At 41.8% G+C, this 19,899-nt stretch overlaps 1 protein-coding gene across 6 annotated transcripts in view; it reads right to left on the bottom strand.

The window, feature by feature from the left end:
- ZNF280D (zinc finger protein 280D) overlaps positions 1–19,899 on the bottom strand; it is a 222,862-nt gene that overhangs the window by 107,601 nt on the left and 95,362 nt on the right. For 3 of the 6 annotated variants that reach the window (XM_087427618.1, XM_087427598.1, XM_087427635.1), the window contains exon 1: positions 8,683–8,750. The exons of 1 other annotated variant lie outside the window; for it this stretch is intronic. The gene's annotated coding sequence lies outside the window, so the exon portion shown is untranslated. Of the gene's footprint in view, positions 1–8,682; positions 8,840–19,899 lie in introns of those variants that run through there. 2 more of the 6 variants (XM_087427628.1, XM_087427610.1) reach the window with 2 other exon arrangements.

The following is a 19,899-nucleotide window of genomic DNA, read 5'->3' on the forward strand; positions in this document are numbered from 1 at the left end:
TAAAACACTACAATAAAAGAAATGAAAGATTAGAAAGATATCTCTTGTGGTATAACTTCTTGAATGAACAAAAATACTAACAATGTAGTGTCAAAAAAGTAGTGGCAATTTTCTTATTTACCTTTTTCTATTCAATAAAGTTGGGAGATCTATTACTTATTTTTCCCCATGGAATTTAATAAAGTTATTTCCATGTTGCATTTTGTTTACGAGAGCCTTTCTATCAGCAGTCAGCAATCCTGTATAGTTGTAAGCCAGATAATTTTAAACCTGGCATAGGAAAGGCAAAATGAGTGAGTAAACCAAGCAGAGATAGGGATTTGGATATACCTAAAACTCCCAGACCCCTCCTAAGCCCTCCAGGTTTTCCTTCTCAAATGTGCCAAAGGTAATAATTACTGACAAAATAAGGAACACACAGAGGTAGAGCCTAGAAGCAAAGAGCAAATTGTTTCACAGACTAATGATCTTTGCTTTGGTTAACAGCCCTCAACTGAAAGGTATTCATGCAGTTGTCACGCTGAAGAAATCCCAAACCCAGCAAAAAAACAAAAGTGTGTGGTTGATTAACTTCTAAGGATGGAATCTTCACCTCTGAGTCCACAAACCCCAATCTGAGAAATTTAAGAAATATATATTTGTTTAAAAATGACAACAATAAACCCATTACATATTAATATAAATATTTTTATAAAAAATAACTATATTTTCAAAAAAATAGAGAGGAGTGGCATTGTTTTACATTTTTGCAAATTTCATTGATATCTGTCTAAATAAAGACAGCAGGATTCTCTTATCTGCTTCTTCTTCCAACCTGCTGCACTATATTGTTCTGGTGAAGTGAGGAAAATCCAGCCTCACAAGATAGGTAGGTGGTAAAGAGAGGACCCTGTAGAACCCTTGAAAGCATCTCAAGTCCCCAGACCACACTTAGAGAGCTGCTACACTACACAGACCAAATCAAAGCCTTTGTTTAAAAAAGAGGGCTAAATTACCATAGTGGCTATCTTAGCTGGTCAAAAATTTTGTATATGATACAAAGAGTTAAGTAATATTTTTAAACCATTAGGAAATATTCAAGTGATGAGCACAACACTACGAAAAAGCATTTATTGAGCAGTAATTATGTATAAGGCATTGTGTTTAAAAACACAAAGAAGCAAAATGTACATCATTCCAAAAATCACATTGTGTTCATCATGGTGTACTAAACCAGAAAAGCACAAATGTTTGCAACAAAAATGATTGAAATAAAAAATATATTTTATTTAATCCAGTTCACCAACAAGTCTAAATATGACACCCTGATCCTACAGGGTTCCAGTTAATCATTTTTTACTATGGAGGATCTCTGAAGGTAAAGTCTGGAAGGAAGAGAAAAAAAAATGGTAACAACAAAATATTTTAGACCACAGAAACCTCAAGGAATAACTACTACATGCATTCCCTAGAGATGTACTGCAAAAGGCTGAGAAACCTATCATGGTAGTAGGAGAGGCAGGCAGGTTCAATGTGTGTGTTGGAGAGGTGTAGAGCTCTACACCTAACTGACCAAATCAACCCCTAACTTTCAGTATACTATCTGAGTCCGTAGGAACAATTTTAGTTTTTGATTTTCTTTCTTGAGCAGTTCTACTTGTAAAGATTGACATTTTATGACTCATTGTTTCCTAGAGATCTTTAAATAACAAAGGAAAATTTACTTATTAGTTTTAAATAGAATAAAACTCATTCTATCTTACAATTACAATGTGAGTCCATAGAATCCTTTTATAAATCTAAGATACATTATCGGATCTTAGTGATTTCTTTTTCCTACATCCTGAAATATTTTGCTAATTCCATCATCCTTGGTGTTATTTCACCATCACTCATCAACTACTCCCAAGTGCGCTTTAACAAAAACTAAAAGAGCCAGCCCTAATGGCCTAGTGGTTAAAGTTCAGCACGCTCTGCCTCAGCAACCTGGGTTCGGTTCCTGGGCACAGAACCCCACCAATAGTCTGTCAGTAGCCATGCAGTGGCAGCGGCTCACATAGAAGAACTAGAAGGCCTTACAACTATAATATACAACTATGTACTGGGGCTTTGGGGAGGAAAAAAAAAGAGGAAGACTGGCAACAGATGTTAGCTCAGGTCAAATCTTTCCCAGCAAAAAATAAAAAAGTAAAAAATTTAAAAAACTAAAATAAGATAACATGATTTAATTGCCTAGAAGGATATTGCAAGAGTAAAATAAATCATCATTGATGCATTATCCTTCATTTTTCTTTTTTTCAGTTTTCTTATTGTTTTGCACAAAATATTACAATAACTTTCACAAAGGTATAGAAGATTGAAGACATCATCTTTGTAGTCTGTGTCGAGAAGGAAAAACTTTAGTTTTACCCTTTTAGGTTGCAGTAGCTGGAGGCCTGTGAATTAAACTCACAAAAGACAGATTAACAGAAGAAAAAGCATGTAATTTTTATTAATATCTACATACACGGGAGTTCACAGAAAAGAAGTAAAACTCAAAGAAGTGGTGAGACTTGGGGCTTATTAACCATTTCAACAAAGGAAAGGGGATTTGGGCTTTGAGAGACAATGTATCATGGGGAAGTAACGAGGAAATATATGGGAGAACTAATGGAAGATAAGGGTTATTTTTAGTTAGGTCTGTTTATGCAAACTCATCTCCGCGTCAACCCTCCATCTCAGGTGATAAGAGTCCTTCTTCCCTTCCTGGTATGGGGTGGGGGAACGACATGGACGGACGGATGGACACGAAACGGACACCTTCATGAAGGAAATTTTTAGGCAGATAATGGAAGGGTAGAGAACTCTCTTCCTGCATCTGTTGATTCCCAAATGCCTTTCACTCAAAATAGTCCTATGTCCAAGTGGCATATTTTAGGGTGGCATATACTGAGCCTCTTCATCTGCTTTTAGTTTTCACTGAATATGGTTAAGAACTCAGAACTTTTTACTTTCTGCCCATAATGAAACAGAAGAAAACTGACACTGGAGACATTTCACAATTATTAGATGAATGCAAAGAGAGAGAGCAAGCACTTCAGACTCTAGTGATGACAGTGAAATTTGGGAAATCTCAGATTGAGTCTTCAGATGAGATCCTAGATAAATTTTCTCAAACTCAACAATGAATGAGTGAACAATATATTTTGAAAAACTAAAAGGAAATATGGTATTCTCATTTGGCAAGAAGGACTTCATCATGCAATATTTTTACAAGAATGTAGACCACGCTCTTTTGCTAAAAGGACATGTGACAGTATTCTTTCATGTTTGTGTGCTAAAATTTAACCAGATACAGTTCATAAATGGGCAAGTGTTGAATGCAGGTGTATACAAGGGTGACTAGAAGGGAACAGCTGACACAGAAATTTTTAAATTCATTGGATTGATTACTCTAATTGGTGTCTACAAATCTAAAACTGAAAATATCTTGCAATTATGAAGCAAACGGCCAACCTCCCTTCAACAAAATAATGAGCCATCAAAGGTTTCAAAAAATTCTTCAAGTATTACATTTGATGATGCACATGCAAAAACAAGACCCAGAAGGAATGATAAGCTAGAACTTATTAGGGAAGTATATGAAATCTCAAATCAATCTTTACAACATGAATATGCTCCAGGTTCCTGTATGCTCCAGGTTCCTGATAGTTAGTCGCATTCAGACAATGTTGCCCATTTCAGGTACATACATATATACCTTCAAAACCTGGAAAATATATAATAAAAATCTGGGCAACTTGTGACAGTGAAACATCTTAAGCTTGCAAGATGCAGATACACAGAGATTCAGAAAAGGGGTGAGAGCAGAACCAAGAGTATTACAAGAATTAAAAAACTGTCAGAAATACAACTTGTGACAAATTTTTTATAAGTTGAGAATTGACTTAGTATTATCCAGCAAGAAATTTTCCTTAGTTGGCAATACCAGGAAGAATAGGGTTGAACTTTTGTGAATCTTCACAAATAGAAAGCAAGAGAAGTCAATTGCACATATCTGGATTTCAAATATATTCAATGACTCTTACTGACCTAAGAAAAACTACTCTTCTCAGCTCAGTGCATTCTCAAGCGTCAATGAATTCAAAAATCCCTGCATAAATCAACCTGAAGAGAGCTGTATTATAACAAGACTAAGGAGGGGTAGATATACTCATTAAGAGAGTCAGTACCTATACTTGCAAAAGAATTACTTGAAGATGATGGTCTACGATTGATATTAGTGCAGAAAACGCTTTCATTGTACGGGGAAAGCTTCAATTACAAAACCATAAATTACCAAGAAGAATATTCCTCATGCAAATAGGAAAACAACTTGCACAAACTAAGAATATTCCTTAATATTCGCAATATTCCTTTGTACCAGTCTCAAAGTGGGAAGAATAAAGGAAGATGTTCTTTGTGTAGATACAAAAACTTAAAAAAAAAAAAAAAGTACTACAATTGTAATAAGAATGTGTGCCAAGAGCATTCAAATATGATGCATATTCATTGTAGGTGTGGCATGTAATGAGATACATGAGATATATTTTTTGTTTTTCATTTTTCTAAGTATATACAAAAAGATTTGCTATGTTTAAATTCTTATTAAAAGCTCTAAGTTGTTTTACATTATCCCTTTACTCTTCTGTAAATTACATAAAATTAATTATATAATGATATAAAATTATATAAAATAATTTAAAATATAAAAAAATGAAATAGTTCCTTTCAATCTAGATGGTAAATAATGATAATTATTTTTCTCGGTATACTGAGAGTTAAAAGAATCCTTAAAAAAAAAATTGCAGGCCAGCCCGGTGGCGCAAGCGGTTAAGTGCGCACGCTCTGCTGCCGCGCCCGGGGTTCACCAGTTCGGATCCCAGCACACACTGACGCAATGCTTGTCAGGCTATGCTGTGGCGGGGTCCCATATAAAGTGGAGGAAGATGGGCATGGATGCTAGCCCAGGGCCAGTTTTCCTCAGCAAAAAGAGGAGGATTGGCAGATGTTAGTTCAGGGCCGATCTTCCTCACAAAAAAAAAAAATTGCTTTGCAGAAATGAATAAAAATTCCAAACACATCTTTGATACAAATTACCAAATAAATCAAGTCATTATTTCCTTAAAACAACCTGACTGGAAAATCAAATATTTTTGAGTCCTCTGAAGCAGGAAAAGATAAACTATTCAAGATTATATATTTAATTAGTGAATAAGTCATAAATATTTCTCATCCTTCAAAAGCTCCTTTATTTTTTGCTGAGGAAAATTCGCCCTGAGCTAACATCCGTTGCCAATCTTCCTCTTTTTTGCTAAGGAAGATTCGCCCTGAGCTAACATCTGTTGCCAGTCTTCTTCTATTTTGTATGTGAGCTGCCACCACAGCCTGGCCACTCACAGACAAGTGGTGTGGTTCCGCGCCCAGGAACCAACTCCAGGCCGCCAAAGCAGAGTGCACCGAACTTAACCACTTAACCACTAGCGGGGCTGGCCCCAAATGTTACTTTCGAAATAACAAAATATGCTGTCAATAATCTCCAATTTCCTGGCATCTAAATTCCTGGCATCTAAAACTATAGTTTACTGGGCCGGCTCCGTGGCTTAGCGGTTAAGTGCGCGCGCTCTGATGCTGGCGGCCCGGGTTCGGATCCCGGGAGCGCCCCGAGGCACCACTTCTCCGTCCAACGTGAGGCCGAGTCCCACGTACAGCAACTAGAAGGATGTGAACCTATGACATACAACTATCTACTGGGGCTTTGGGGGGAAAAAACTGAATAAATAAAATCTTTAAAACTATAGTTTACTTTCTATTTACAAAAATTGCTATTCTGTTTAGGTACATCCCCTGCCTAATTCGTATAGGGAAAAAAAAATCTTGGTATGGTTCTAAATGTTGTCTTGAATAAAGAAAACAAGTGTAGAAGGGTACAAAATTATCCCTTTCCTTTGCCCTCCTCTCCCCCACTAAAAAAGCCAATGCTGAGTAGTAAAACAATGCACTGAAGAAGCAGGACTGGACTAGACAGCCTATCTGGAAAGAACAGGTTCAAGTGGGGATACTGAGATTTGTAGTCTTCCAACATCAAACTACCTCAGAACTTTTCTATTTATCACAGCTCACTAGGCTACAAGGGCCCTAAGCAAACTTTCAAAGGAGGCGAAGTCTACTTTTGGCCTCCCGTCCCCTAGTCACCCTAGGCTCTGATACCAACTGGTAGCAGCAATTCCAAGTTCCCCACACTAGGTAAATTAGTGCTATCCCCCAAAATTGCCCCCCTTTCACTCCCAAACACCCATTTCTACAGGATTGCTCCCGACTATGTTGTTATCAGATTACTGCAGGTAAATTCATACTAAATATCAATGCCAAAATATCACCCCACGGATTACTTGCTAATTGCAAACGGAAATGCCTACAATGGAAAGATAGTCTGTCACCACCTTATGCAAGAGATCAAATTTGGGATTCCTAATAGGATAACCCTACGTTATATGCCTTCTGATGTTATATAATATTAAGTACACTGCGTGACTTATTAAGTATTCTAGCCAAACACATTACTACTGTGATCTACTGATCACAGGCTGATCTACTCAAGCCTTTAGATCTAACTGCAAGTTTACAGAAAATACAGAGGATAGAGGTTGAATTGAAACCCCATGAGGTAGAAACTACCAGTAAAATACAGAACGTGGGTTATTCTACAAGACTACTGGCCTGGTCTCTCCAAAAGGTCAATGTCATCAAAAAAAAAGAAAAAGAGGTAACTACACTAAATTAAAAAAACCTAATATAAACAAATGTAATGCACGATTAGATACTGGTTCCAAAATAAACAACTAAAAAGGACATTTTGGGGACAATGGGAAAATGTGAATACATACTAAATACAAACATTAGACTGTAGTGCTTATTCTTAAATGTGATTACGGTATTGCAGTTATATAGAAAATTGGCCTTAATCTTATAATATACATACTGACACACATGCGGTACTTAGGTGTGAACTATCACATCACCTACAACGAGCTTTGAAAATGCTCACCATAAAGAATGTGAGATAGGAAGATAAAGCGAATGTGGCAAAATGGTAACTATTAACACCAGGTGTCAGAGACGAGTGTTCAAATGTGCTCTTCTTCAATTTTTCAATATGTTTGGGGAAAAAAACATGAAAATTTAAATAACAAAAAGTTGAAAAGAAATGAAGTCAAAAAAACGTAAAAGCAGCAGCAACTGAACAGTATTTCTTAAATTTCCTAGATGAGCCTCCTTGCCGCTTCTCCTCACTCACCTCATTATCACAAAAAAATTAAACAATATAGCGAATTGAGCACTGAAGGAGCAATCAAAAGACCTACGGTTCTAGAAACGGCTCTATCACCTCCTAGCCATGACCTCATTAAAGACCTCTCCCTGAGGTTCTGTTCTCTCCCCTTCAAAACAGTTCTATCGACAGAGACCACTGCAAAAGGGGCTATGAGGTACCAATCAGGCGGTACCAATGACAGATCCAAAGGCAAGAGACAATTGTAACGGTATTTGTACTGAGGTTTTAAAACATCAAAAGCACACAGCCCTAACTTAATTCTCTAAGCAAACCAGTGCCTTCGCGGGCACAGTAAGTTTCTGCTCAGAGACAGCTTGAGTTGGCACAACGCAGGACACCTCACAAATGCTAAGAGGCAGCTTTTGTACTTAAAACTCTCCTCCTAGGTTGCAATTTTATGTTTAATGGCACTGAAAGACGTCAAATTCTTAAGCCACAGTCCAAACCTGAAAGCAATAAATAAATAAAGTTTAAGTTCACAGGATTTTTAAAAAACTAACAAATCTTTGCAAACAAAGAGAACCCCTTGGACGAAGGTCTCCCGTGCTTGCAGAAGCGGGTTCATTTTGACGTTTCTCCTCCCTAAAAGCGTTAACACTTGAGGTAAGTTGGGGGGAAGTCCTTCCATCTCTAGAGCAGGATTAAACCTCCGAGTGAGATCATTCTTTCCGCCTCATTAAGGGAAACCTGAAAGCTCGGTCGGAAAATTGTGCCTCCAGCTCCGCGTTTCTCCTCAGGGCCTTTCTGCTCTAGACAATAACGGGCTTCCACGGCAGAGCGGGGCAGTCCCTTTGACAAGAATGCGGGTGTGAGCGTGGAATGACTGGTCACCTGGGCGGGGGAGCCGGGCCCTAGGGTCCTCGACGCCTGAAAGCTCGGAACCCCCTTTGGTCTCCTCGCCTACAGCTGAAGGGACTCCCGGAGGGCTGCTGTGAGGAGCGTGGGTCCCCGCCAAACGGCAGCACAAAATGTACGGAAGACCAAGAGGAGCTGCCTCCAGAGAAAAGCCAAAATCAGGCAGGGGGCAAGCAGGCGCGCAGGCCCCGGCAGGTGAACTGCAGGCGGCGAAGGAGGAGACAGACGCGGCAGCGGCGGCCTGCGCGGCCTCGGGCTGCAGGACCGAGCCGGCCGCCGCGTCGCGCTGGGATCCCTCCCCCGCCAGGGCCGGCGCAAGATGGCGGTCCGGCCGCCGCCGCGCAGCCGGTCCCCTCCCCCGCGCCCTGGGCGCTCTCGGCGACCCGCGCCGGCCTCGACACCCCCAGCCCAGCGCCCCCGGAGTGAGGCGGCGCAGGCCGCGCGGGAGGGCCTCTGCCTGCTGCAGCGCGGGGCGGGCGGGGGCGGGGGGCGCTTACCGTGAGCGGAGCGGATCGGCCTGACTGGGGCCCTGAGGAGGAGGAGAAAGAGGAGGAGGAAAAGGAGGAGCACGAAAAACTACACGGCGGCGACGGCGGCGGCTCCCATTGCGGAGCAGGCAGCCGAGCCGGGGAAAGGGGGAGTTCTCGTGAAGCCGGCGCGCTGCCTCATGGGTAGGCTCCGGGTCAGCCTCGGCGCGTCCGGGCTCCCTTTCTTCTCGCCGACGCGGGAGGCGGGTGCGGGCATGTGCACCGCGTCGCAGGCCCTCGAAGGCCGCGGCGCCCGGCCACGCGCAGGCCGCGGGCGAGGGCCAGCCCCGGCTGGGGGCCCCGCGGGGCTGTGGGTGCCCTCCTGCTCGTTGGGCAGCTCGGGCAGCATTCCCGAAATCGGGGCTGCACCGAATCGGAAGGCGTGGGAACGTGAGTTCCGGGGCCTCCGTGTGTGTAACAGCTCTCCGCAGGCTTGGAAAGTAAGAGGGTCTAGGAAGAGAGGCGCAGTTAAAAAGAAACACTGTGCCTGAGGGGCGAAGACGCAAACCAGATGAGGAAAAGAAGTCAAATCGGGTTCCTTTAATAATTGGCTAGTTTTGCCAAATTTGTTTCAGACAAACGATTTTGCTTGTGTTTCCTTTAATTCCTAACTCTGCTGAATGGATGCCTATAATTACTAAAAAATAAATAAATAAATAAAAATAAATGCATTACAAGAACACTTGCCAAGATACTGCTTGCATAAATACTTGCTAAACATCGTATTCTGATCTGTAAGGAAAGTTTTCTCTCCCAGTTGTCCTCACAAGATCAGTGGCAGTAGTGGTCCAGCCGTCAAGAGAGACCTAGATTTGAAATCTTGACTCGTTAGACCCTTAACACACACACCATTCAATCACTGAATGGTACTAATTCTGCCTATTTGAATTAGTTTTTTCTTTCTCATCCAGCTTTTCTCTGGTGTTTATCATTACAGTTGCTTCCTTTCTTGATTACCACTCCCAGATCAATCTTCCCCAAAGGCCACTTGAATTACCCCTGGAGACCTGGCATGGCTACAGATAACCATGACCTACTCTTCTCCCAACTGGGCAAGGGATAGTCTACCCAGCTTTTCCTTTCTTGCTGGCCCTGAAAATACGTTTTATAGGAAAAGACAGACTAATCAAAATAACAAACATGAAAAGCTAAAAGTTCAAAAATCTTAGAGCATTCTTAAGTCATTATATTTCAAATATAGTTCCTAATGGTTAGCAAAGCATGTTACAGTATGAAAGTGAACTTAAGATTTCACTCTGAGTTCTAGAGTCTGGGCCTCAGTTTGCAGAGATAGAAACTTAATGTTGTTAGCCCCCAGAGCTGGTTTAAATCCAGGGGGATGATTCATGCCGACCAAACTTACTAGAGACTGATGTATAAATCAAAATTCCAATTTATTCCCTTTTTTCTTTTTTTTTTTGGTGAGGAAGACTGACCCTGAGCTAACACCTGGGCCAATCTTCCTCTATTTTGTATGCGGGATGCTGCCATAGCATGGCTTGATGAGCAGTGCATTGGTCTGCACCCAGGATTCAAAACTGCAAACCCCGGGCTGCTGAAGCGGAGCATGTGAACTTAACTACTACACCACTGGGCCGGCCCTATTCCCTTTTTTCGTGAAAAAATTGCCACAAAGACCAGAAGACTCTGGTCGACACATTTTCACTCAAAAGGAACATTTACATGAGAAGCCAAATTTTAAACTGAAGGGGAGGAAGACTATCCTCTACGCACTCTAGGTCCTTTCTGGCTGGGCTACAAATTAAATTGACATGAGACAGAATAACAGGAGAATATCAAACAAAGCTTTATAACATGTATACATTGGAGAGACCCAGAAACTGGGTAACTCAACAAATGGTGGAGGTTCTCATCTTAAACAGCATGTTTAGGTAAAGACAAAGGAGGGTGTTGGGGGTGGGGGGAGTCAGCTATGGGAGATTACCAGAAAAGCACAGTAAACAAGAGTATGCAGATTTAAGTCCTCACCTTCCACACTGGTAAGAGTTTCTAGAGATAAGGTCATCCCCCCTTCTTCCTGGTACAGAGAGGAAGATACCTTTACAAATGGAGATTTCCCTTACAAATGTAAATGTTTCTTACAAAGGGTAACTTCTATTTTTACTTGGTAACTTCTATTTTTACTTGGTTTTCAGAGCTTTGATAAGAATGGGCTTAGCAAGGACCCTCCCAGTCTATCCATACCCAGAGTTATCTATGGTGATGGTCTGTCCTGAGGACAGGTCTTCTATCTTAAATTCTTTTAGGCAGTTAGTTGAAGGGGAGGTCAAAGTTTCTTTCTGAGTCTTCTGAGCCTTTATTATCTTCAGTTCGAAATAATCCACATACCAGAGTGGCACATCTTGGGGCAGCCTGCCCTGAACCCCATCAAAAGGATGCCTGGTGAGTGTGAACTCAACACACAGAAAGTAATTTAGATGATTTATTTGACTACTCCATCCTTAAAACTCCTCCCTTGGCTTCTAGAACATGACTCTCTTGGTTCTCTTGACTTACTGTCCGCACCTTCCTGTCATTTTTTAAGAGCTTCTCTTCCTCTAACTTGGTATATTTTCAACCCCTTTACATTCTGTACACGCTCTCTACATATCCTCTCAGTACTCACTCTCCTTAAGTGAAATCATGCTCCACACTCTTCCTGATTGTAGTGGATATAGGTGATTTCTAGCTTCCATTCCACAACTGTGTTGGGTTCACCCATGCAATTTGGGTGGTATAATCACCCCTCCAATTCCAAGAATGGTCCAACCAGCCTAAAACTATCATAGTTACCCTTACCTCCCTTTGAGACAGTTTTTGCTTCAGAAACCAATCAGAGTGAAGCCCAGAATTTTTGTTTGATTGTGAGCAAAAGAGAAGTTCTTTCTTTCTCTGGATGTTATGGCTTTTTTTTTTTTTTTTTTTTTTTTTTGCTACTAAGGAGAGCCAACTGAGAATAAAGATAACATGTGGAGGAGGAGGGGCTGGGCGAATCAATCCCTGGGACCATCATAAAGCTCCAAATCAAACCCAACCTGAACCCCATACTACCTCTAGACTTCTCTGTTATATGAGCCAATAAATTCCATTTTCTGTTTAAGCTGAAGGGGTCGAGAATAAGCTACTGTGGCATAAAAATTATTTTTAGCTGAAGGCATTTGAGTTCCTGAAATCCCTTATCTGCCTAGAAGCAGAGCCTCCCAAGAGAACTCAACTGTCATAAATCTCCTCCCAGGGAGCAACCAGGGAAGACTGACTCATCACTGGAGACAATGAGAATTGTGACCACACCTAAACAGACATTGTCACAAAACTATCATATCTCCCATCTATTCTCCTAAGGGCCCATTTCTCTTTCTTAAAAGTCATTTGTTTTCCCATAAGTGCCCTCCCTCCCTCTCCCCTTCACCTATTAAAATGGTGTATTAGAAGCCCCAAATTCTAACCACCACTTTAAGTCACATTTCTTTGTGAATTCCCCTTCATAGTATATGATTAAAATTTGTCTTTTCTTTTGCTAACCTGTCTTTAGTCAGTTTAGTTCACAGGCCTCCAAAAGCTAAATCTAAGAGAGTAGGGGAAATGTTTTTCCTCCCTGACAAAGCCAATTTGAGTAGGACTTTCTGTTACCTGCAACTGAAAGCATCCTAACTATGATGGAGACAATGATAAATATTCACCATATTATTTTCCTCTTGCATACCCAAGAGACCCACATTTCCTAGCTCCCTTACTTCTACATCGGGCCATGTGACTGTTTCTGGCCAGTGGAATGTAGAGAGAAGCAGTGATTGCCCAATCTAAGCCTGACCATTAAAATCTCCAGTGGGGGCCAGCCCCATGGCATAGCGATTAAGTGTGGGCACTCTGCTGCTGGGTGGCCCGGGTTTCGATCCGGGGCACGCACCGATGCACCGCTTGTCAGGCCATGCTGTGGCAGCATCCCATATAAAGTGGAGGAAGATGGGAACGGATGTTAGCCCAGGGCCAGTCTTCCTCAGCAAAAAAAAAAGAGGAAGATTGGCATGGATATTAGCTCAGGGCTGATCTTCCTCACAAAAAAAAAAGAAATCTCCAGTGACTTATAGGTTCTTTGTTGTTTTTTACACATCAGTCAGCCAGATACAGAAAATTGATGAGCTAAGGGATGGCAGCAACATTAGATGGAAGGACCCTGGGTCTCTTAATAATTGCACAGAGCATATCCACCACACTGACCCTCGCTGGACTGATTAGAGCAAAACATAAACCTTTATTGGATTGTGAAACTGAGATTTGAGGGTTGTTTGTTACAATAGCTACAATCACTAACCTTGATTAATCATAGAAATGCTGGCCTACTATAACAAAAAATCTAAAATATGTGGCGTTAGTTTAGCACTGCAGTCATGTGGGAATTAAGGAAACATGTCGTAGGCTGGATAACTGAAGATTCATATTAGGCATTGGCTAAACTGTTGCCTACTATACCGTAGAAGGCAGATCACTACAAGTACTCTTTTGTAGCTCTAAGGGAAGAGTTCAGAAAGCAATATTAATAGTGGATATTGGTGACTTTTTATGTGATTAGCAAGGTATTACCAGAAAGAGATTAGTGTAGAACAGAATTAACCAGTTTACAAACAGAAATGAAAGGGAATAGAGAGAGTCAAGCATTTGGGGGCCTTGTAGAGTTGGAAAACACAATAGTCCTAGACTCCAAAGAGAAACAGATATGATTTTAAAAGCCTTTGAGCAAGGAAGCCCCAGTAGGATTCGAACAAAATGACTCAGCCCTTAGGAAAAGATCAGGTTACACATGTTGTTGCAAATAGCACCTGTTGTTTCAGATAGCCTCAAAGTAGCAGCTATTATTTTTTCCCCCAGCTTTACTGAGGTATAATTGACAAATAAAATTATATATATAGTACTTAAAGTGTACAGTGTGATGATTTAATATACATATCCATTGTAAAATGATTACCACAATCAGGTTAATTCACACGTCCATCATCTCAATTAGTTACTTTGTGTGTGTGTGATGAGAAAGCTTAAAATCTACTCTCTTAGCAAATTTCAAGTATACAATACAATATTATGCTGTACACTAGATCCCCAAAGCTTACTTATCTTATAAGCGAAAGCTTGTGCCTTTTGACCAGCATCTTCCGAAAGTAGCAGCTATTAAGTTAAGAGAAAAAAGGGAGATTTGGTCAAGAAAGCAGAGAAATAAGGCAGCTTTTAGAAGCATATCTCCAGAGAGAATTTTGTTGGTGCTTCAACCGTTATTCTTGGATCTCTAGCCACCTCTTCTGGGTGCTCCCTTTGCCCCAAGTTTCTCTGTGCTTTTACTTCTAACAGCCAGGAACTGCAGCTCTTTTTCAAAGGACTACACTTAGGCTACGGGAGCCATTTTGCCTGCCTTCACAGAGACTGGAAGTACCGGGGAATTGACATGCCCTTAGGGCCAGCTCTTAAGCAAGGACTGACAAATGCAGGAGTGTGAAAGCCCTAACTCCCCTGTCTTGGGTAGGAACAACTTTGAGGCATAATTTACAATCCAGAATTCCCCTGGAGGATCAGGCTGAAGCTACCTTCTGCAGGGTTTTGTCTAAAGTTTACCCTTGCTTGTGTGCACATTAAGCTATTACCCCAGCTTCAAAGCCACCCTTCTTAACTCAGCTTTGTGATGCTGGGGGCTGGGAATCCGCAAACCAATTTTGTGCTTTGCCAGCTGCTGCCTGTTACGTTCCACCAACAGAGGACACTAGAGGGAGACTGCCAGGCTGGAGGGGGGAAAGAGGGCCTTATTCCTTCCTGTTTACTTCTATTTGCTTTACGTTCCTGACATTATGAATCCAGCCTTTTCATCAGTTCTAGCAGCAACAATTCATTCCAGTAGCAGAGGCTGGATCCAGTTTACAGTTTTCCCAATCCTTGTAGAGCTAGTCTCATTGTACCCCCCACAGAGACATCAACACCAGTGACCATCACCTCTTCCTCAGAGGTCTGGGTCCCAGCTCTCTGGTACCTCTCCTCCAACCTCAGAGACTCCAGCACCAGTGGAGCAATACCTCTTTCTCAGAGGTCTGAGTTTCAGCTCCACGAGGCCATTCCTCCAAGCTTCTAAGTGTTTGTTATGGGCTGCAGATACATGTCCCCCCAAAATTCATATGCTGAAACCCCAATTCCCAGTATGATGGTATTTGGAGATAAATCCTTTGGGAAGTAATTAAGTCATGAGGTCTCTTTCTCTCTCTTTCTCTTTCTCTCTCTGTCAGCTAACAATAAGAAAGCAGCTGTCTACAAGCCAGGAAGCAGGTCCTCACAAGACAAGGGATCTGCCGCAACTTGATCTTGGACTGCCCAACCTCCAGAACTATGAGAAATAAATGTTTGTTGGTTAAGCCACCCAGTTTATGGTATTTTTGTTATAGCAGCTCGAACTGACTAGGACAGTGTTACTGATTCAAACCTCTTCTCTTTGTTGCCTCAGCCCTAAATGTGGTAGCTGCTTCCTGTAATTGTTACCTCCATAATATTTAGTGTTCTCTTTTTGCCTTTAACAATTCTTTATTTTAAATTCTTTCTGTTAAAATAATTAGTATGCTTCTGTCTCCTAACTTGATCCTGAGTGATATACTTGGCTTCCTCTTCTTCCTTGTCCTCCTCTTCCCACTCCCATACAATGTTCTTAATAAATCATTGTTCACAAATCCTCTTCCCAGGATCTGCTTCTGGGAAACTAAATCTAAAACAGTCTCAGAAAGACCTTTGGGTGTTGTTAATGGCATATTGAGCTGACTGGTGTGAAAATTAATAAACAGAAACCTCATTAAAATGGAGTCAGGAGATCAAAAGGGAGAGCTCTCACATCCTACACGATAACAAAGCCCAACAGGAAGAGGAAAGACCTCTTTCTCCTGCCTGGCAAGAAGCTCAGCCAAGGAGTAACTGTCACAACTCAGCCAATGAAAACAGCTACGCCTGAACTCTTTGTTTACACTAGCCCTCCCAAGTGCCTCTTCCCCTCTATAAGAGTTTCTCCTCCCTTGCTGCTGGAGGACTTGCATATGGCTTGCCATGGTTGCAGGCCTTGAACTGCAATTCTTTGCCAATCCTGAATAAACCCATTTTTGCTGGAGAATTAACTGGCTGTCTGTTAGTTTAAGGTCAACATTTAGGTGGCCCATATGGGATCCAGAGAAGACCCCTGATGACTCCAAGGCTGGTGAGCAAACAGGTGTGGTGCCCACAACAGAGCCCATTTAGCTCACTGCTTTTCTCACTGACCTGGAGTTAAATGGTCTTTTCTCCTAGATCCAAGCTTCTACCTTCTTTGCATTTGAGGCCCTCCAGGCTTTATTCAAGATCTATTTTAACACTTTGCCCTTTTCTGGTTAAGGCCTTGTCTGTCTATGAGTGCTTGATTGGCACTTCGGCCTAATTCTTTTGAAATCAGGTTGTTTCCACTAGAACTGTGCTAGGCCTTCCATCCAATTCCTTTGGAACCAGACTGTTTCTACTTGGAAACTAGCTGGCACTTTGGCCTGACTCCTTTGGAAGCAGGCTCTTCCAATTGAAACCATGCTGACCCAGCCTTTGGCCTCACTCCCTTGGGAGCAGGCTGTTCCATTGGAACTGCATTGATTCAACCTTGGTCCACCTTACTGAAATTGGACTGTTCCTTTTGGAACTGACTGGTATTTGGCCTGCATGCTGTTTGAGAATTATTCCTTTGCTCTAGAGAAAAATGTCTAAGAAATAGGATCCCAGTTATCTAAATATTTTGAGGGTGACCCCCTTACAGGGATCCCAGTCAATTTTATGTTTAAAAGCCACAGTACTTCCTTATGTGCATTTCTAACTAAATGGACCAGTTTAACCAAAAGTAATTTAGAACACCAATGGCCATTGTGGGGAACTTTTGAATTCCCCAAACTTACTTTTCTTAAAACTGAATTGGGGGGCTGGCCTAGTGGCGCAAATGGTTAAGTGCACGCGCTCCGCTTCGTCGGCCAGGGGTTCGCAGGTTCGGATCCGGGCATGCACCGATGCACTGCTTGTCAAGCCATGCTGTGGCAGCATCCCATATGAAGTGGAGGAAGATGGGCACGGATGTTAGCCCAGGGCCAATCTTCCTCAGCAAAAAAGAGGAGGATCAGCATCGGATGTTTGCTCAGAGCTGATCTTCCTCACAAAAAAAAAAAAGAAAAAAAACTAAACAAAACTGAATTGGACAACCATAGCTCTGAAATTTCCAAAACAGAATGGAACACCTATTTCAATTGGTATTTTCAGGCTTCCAAAAGTTACCAGGAGTCTAAAATTGCCTCTTTGTAAAATAAGATTTTAAGATTAACTGAGGCAAACTAATGATTAAAGAAAGAGAAGATGGCTTCTGAAGCCATCATATTCCTCCTCCCTGGCTCCTAGTGCTCAGGTGCCCCCTCTGACGCCATCTTCCTCCCTCCTTTCTATACAGTCTACACCTCCTTTATGTCCTCAGTTACCCCATACTAACTCTCTCACCAAACTTCCCCTTTTCCCTGAATCTCTTCCCAGTCCCTCTTCCTATGAATCTATCAGAACCTGTCCCTTTAAATAAGCCTTCTGAGGATCCAAAGGCTAACCCCTTAATTTCTTATCTTTCCTGGACTAAAGCTGAACTACGAGCCATAGTCAAAGAGTTTCCCAAAGTAACCAAAGATCCTCACAGATTTGCTGAGGAATTTAATGTAGTCATTCAAACGTATCAACCTGGTTTCTCTGGCTTATATCAGCTACTTCATATGCTTGTCAGTGAAGGCTAGGCCCAGCATCAGATGAAAACGGCTAATTGGGAAAATCCTGAAAGGTCTCTGGAATTACAACCAGGAGACCAACCCACTGACCTGCTGTACGATCAGGATCAGGCAATCACTAAACAACTTCATCAGGGCTTTCTCGAAGCCTGTTGACTGGAACAAAATTCAGCCTTGTGCACAAAAACCTGATCAACCTGTTCATGACTATTACAATCGACTTCAGACTGATTTTAAAAAAAATTCTGGTCTTTCTTCAAATGTTGATTCCACCTGGGTAGCTTTTAACTCTGTTTATTAAGCGGCTAAACCAGGACCTTGCCCTTCTTGTAAAAAGGACCAAGGTGGAATGGGAGACTGTGTACACTCCAGCTTTAGTTAATCTGGTGAACTAACTCTCTCACACTCTAGATGAGCCACCTAAAAGAAAGACCACTAAAATTCTTAATCTTGAATTCTAGCAAATGAATGCCCTAAATGAAACCAAAACCTCCCTAGTTTCTGCTATTGTTGCAAAAAAAACAGGACATTGGAAAAGAGATTGTTACAAATTTAAGCGCTTCACATGCCTTCAGCCCTCTATCCAGCCTTTCCGATGTCCTCCAAAGTCCCAGTGATGGGGCTTTGAGGAAATACAGGGGCTCTTCCCAATCCTGCCTCTTAATTGGCTTGGAGAAACATTTCTCCAAATTGGAGATGAATCTCTTTCTGTCCTAATTGATGTGGGAGCCACCACACTCTCAGTGCTCAAACCCACTACTATAAAGCAGCCCCTGCCTCAGAGTACTAAAACAGTTCAAATAGTGGGGATTTCTAATAAACCTCAAAAGGTTCCTGTCTCTGAACCTATTCCCTTTTCTTTAGGCCCTTTAAGAGACACACACTGTGGGCTGGCCCTGTGGCTTGGTGGTTAAGTGCGTGCACTGCGATGCTGGCGGCCCGGGTTTGGATCCCGGGTGCGCATCGAGGCACCACTTCTCCGTTCATCCTGAGGCCGAGTCCCACATGCAGCAACTAGAAGGATGTGCAGCTACGACACACAACTATCCACTGGGGCTTTGGGGGGAAAAAATAAAATAAATAAAATCTTTAAAAAAAAAAAAAAGAGACACACACCTTTTTATCCTTAATTTGTCAGCCACTATCCATCTATTAGGCCACAGCTTAGAAAAGCATCATGCCAGAATTCCTTTCTCCCAAAAGGGGGAAATAATTCTAGAATTTGACAGTAGCCATCAAAACAGCTAACCAGGTGAATTACATGACCTTTTGACATATTTTATTTGCTCCGTCTCTGGTACCAGAGCTGATTCTGGAAACGGTGATCATTTGTCCCTATTAAATCAGCTACCACCCTCTTTATGGGCAAAATCTTCAACTGATATTGCTAAAATTCAAAGCACACCTCCCATCAAGATTCAAATAGATCCCTCATAACCTCTCCCCAGAATTAATCTACATCCTATAAGTAAAGAAGACATTCAAAGTATAAAGCCCATAGTAGAAGATTACAAGTCTCAAGGCCTCATTATCCCTTATACTAGTTTCTGTAATACTCATATTTTACCTGTGAGAAAGCCCAAGGGCTGAGGGTGGTTTGTCCAGGACCTCTGAGCAATAAACAACATCATTATCCCTCAAAACCCTGTTGCTCCTAACCCTCATATGCAGCTAACATCCATTCCCACTGGGAGCAAATTCTTTACAGTAATTGATTTACATAGCGCATTCTTTAGCATTCCAGTTGATGAAGCTAGCCAGTACGTTTTTGCCTTCACTTGGGAGAGAAAACAATTCACCTGGACAGTAATGCCTCAGAGATTTACTGAGAGTCCTTCTTATTTCTCACAAATCCTGAAGGCTGATCTGGATGTTATCGAGTTCCCCAAGGGTTCTACTTTGTTGCAATATATGGACTATTTGCTTCTTTGCTCTCCTTCCCAAGCCTCCTCGCAAGAAGACAGCATCCACTTGCTAAAGCTTTTACCCTTAAAAGGACATAAAGTCACCAAGCAGAAGTTGCAGTTTGCCCAAACCCAGGTTAGATATTTAGGGCATCTTTTATCAGAACCAGAGCTAGACCTAGATCCAGATGGGCTTCACAGTGTCCTAAGTTTCCCCAAACCAAAAACTAAGTGTTAACCATGAAGTTTTTTGGGCTGATTGGTTATTGCTGAAATTGGATTCCAAATTTCTCTCTTATGGCCAAACCTCGGTGTGTTTTATTAAAGAACAACAACCCTGACCCAATTTTATGGGAAGAATAGGATCACACAGCCTTTAAAGCCTTAAAGGAGAGTTTGATGAACCCACCTGCCCTTGGACATCCCAATTATCAGATTCCCTTTTTCCTTTTTCTATGAAATGGAAAGGAATGCCCTTGGGGTACTCACCATCAGGGGCC

This window comes from Ceratotherium simum, chromosome 3, assembly GCF_057802395.1.
Source record: "Ceratotherium simum simum isolate JZ-2026a chromosome 3, ASM5780239v1, whole genome shotgun sequence".
In the NCBI taxonomy this organism is placed as follows: Eukaryota; Metazoa; Chordata; class Mammalia; order Perissodactyla; family Rhinocerotidae; genus Ceratotherium; species Ceratotherium simum.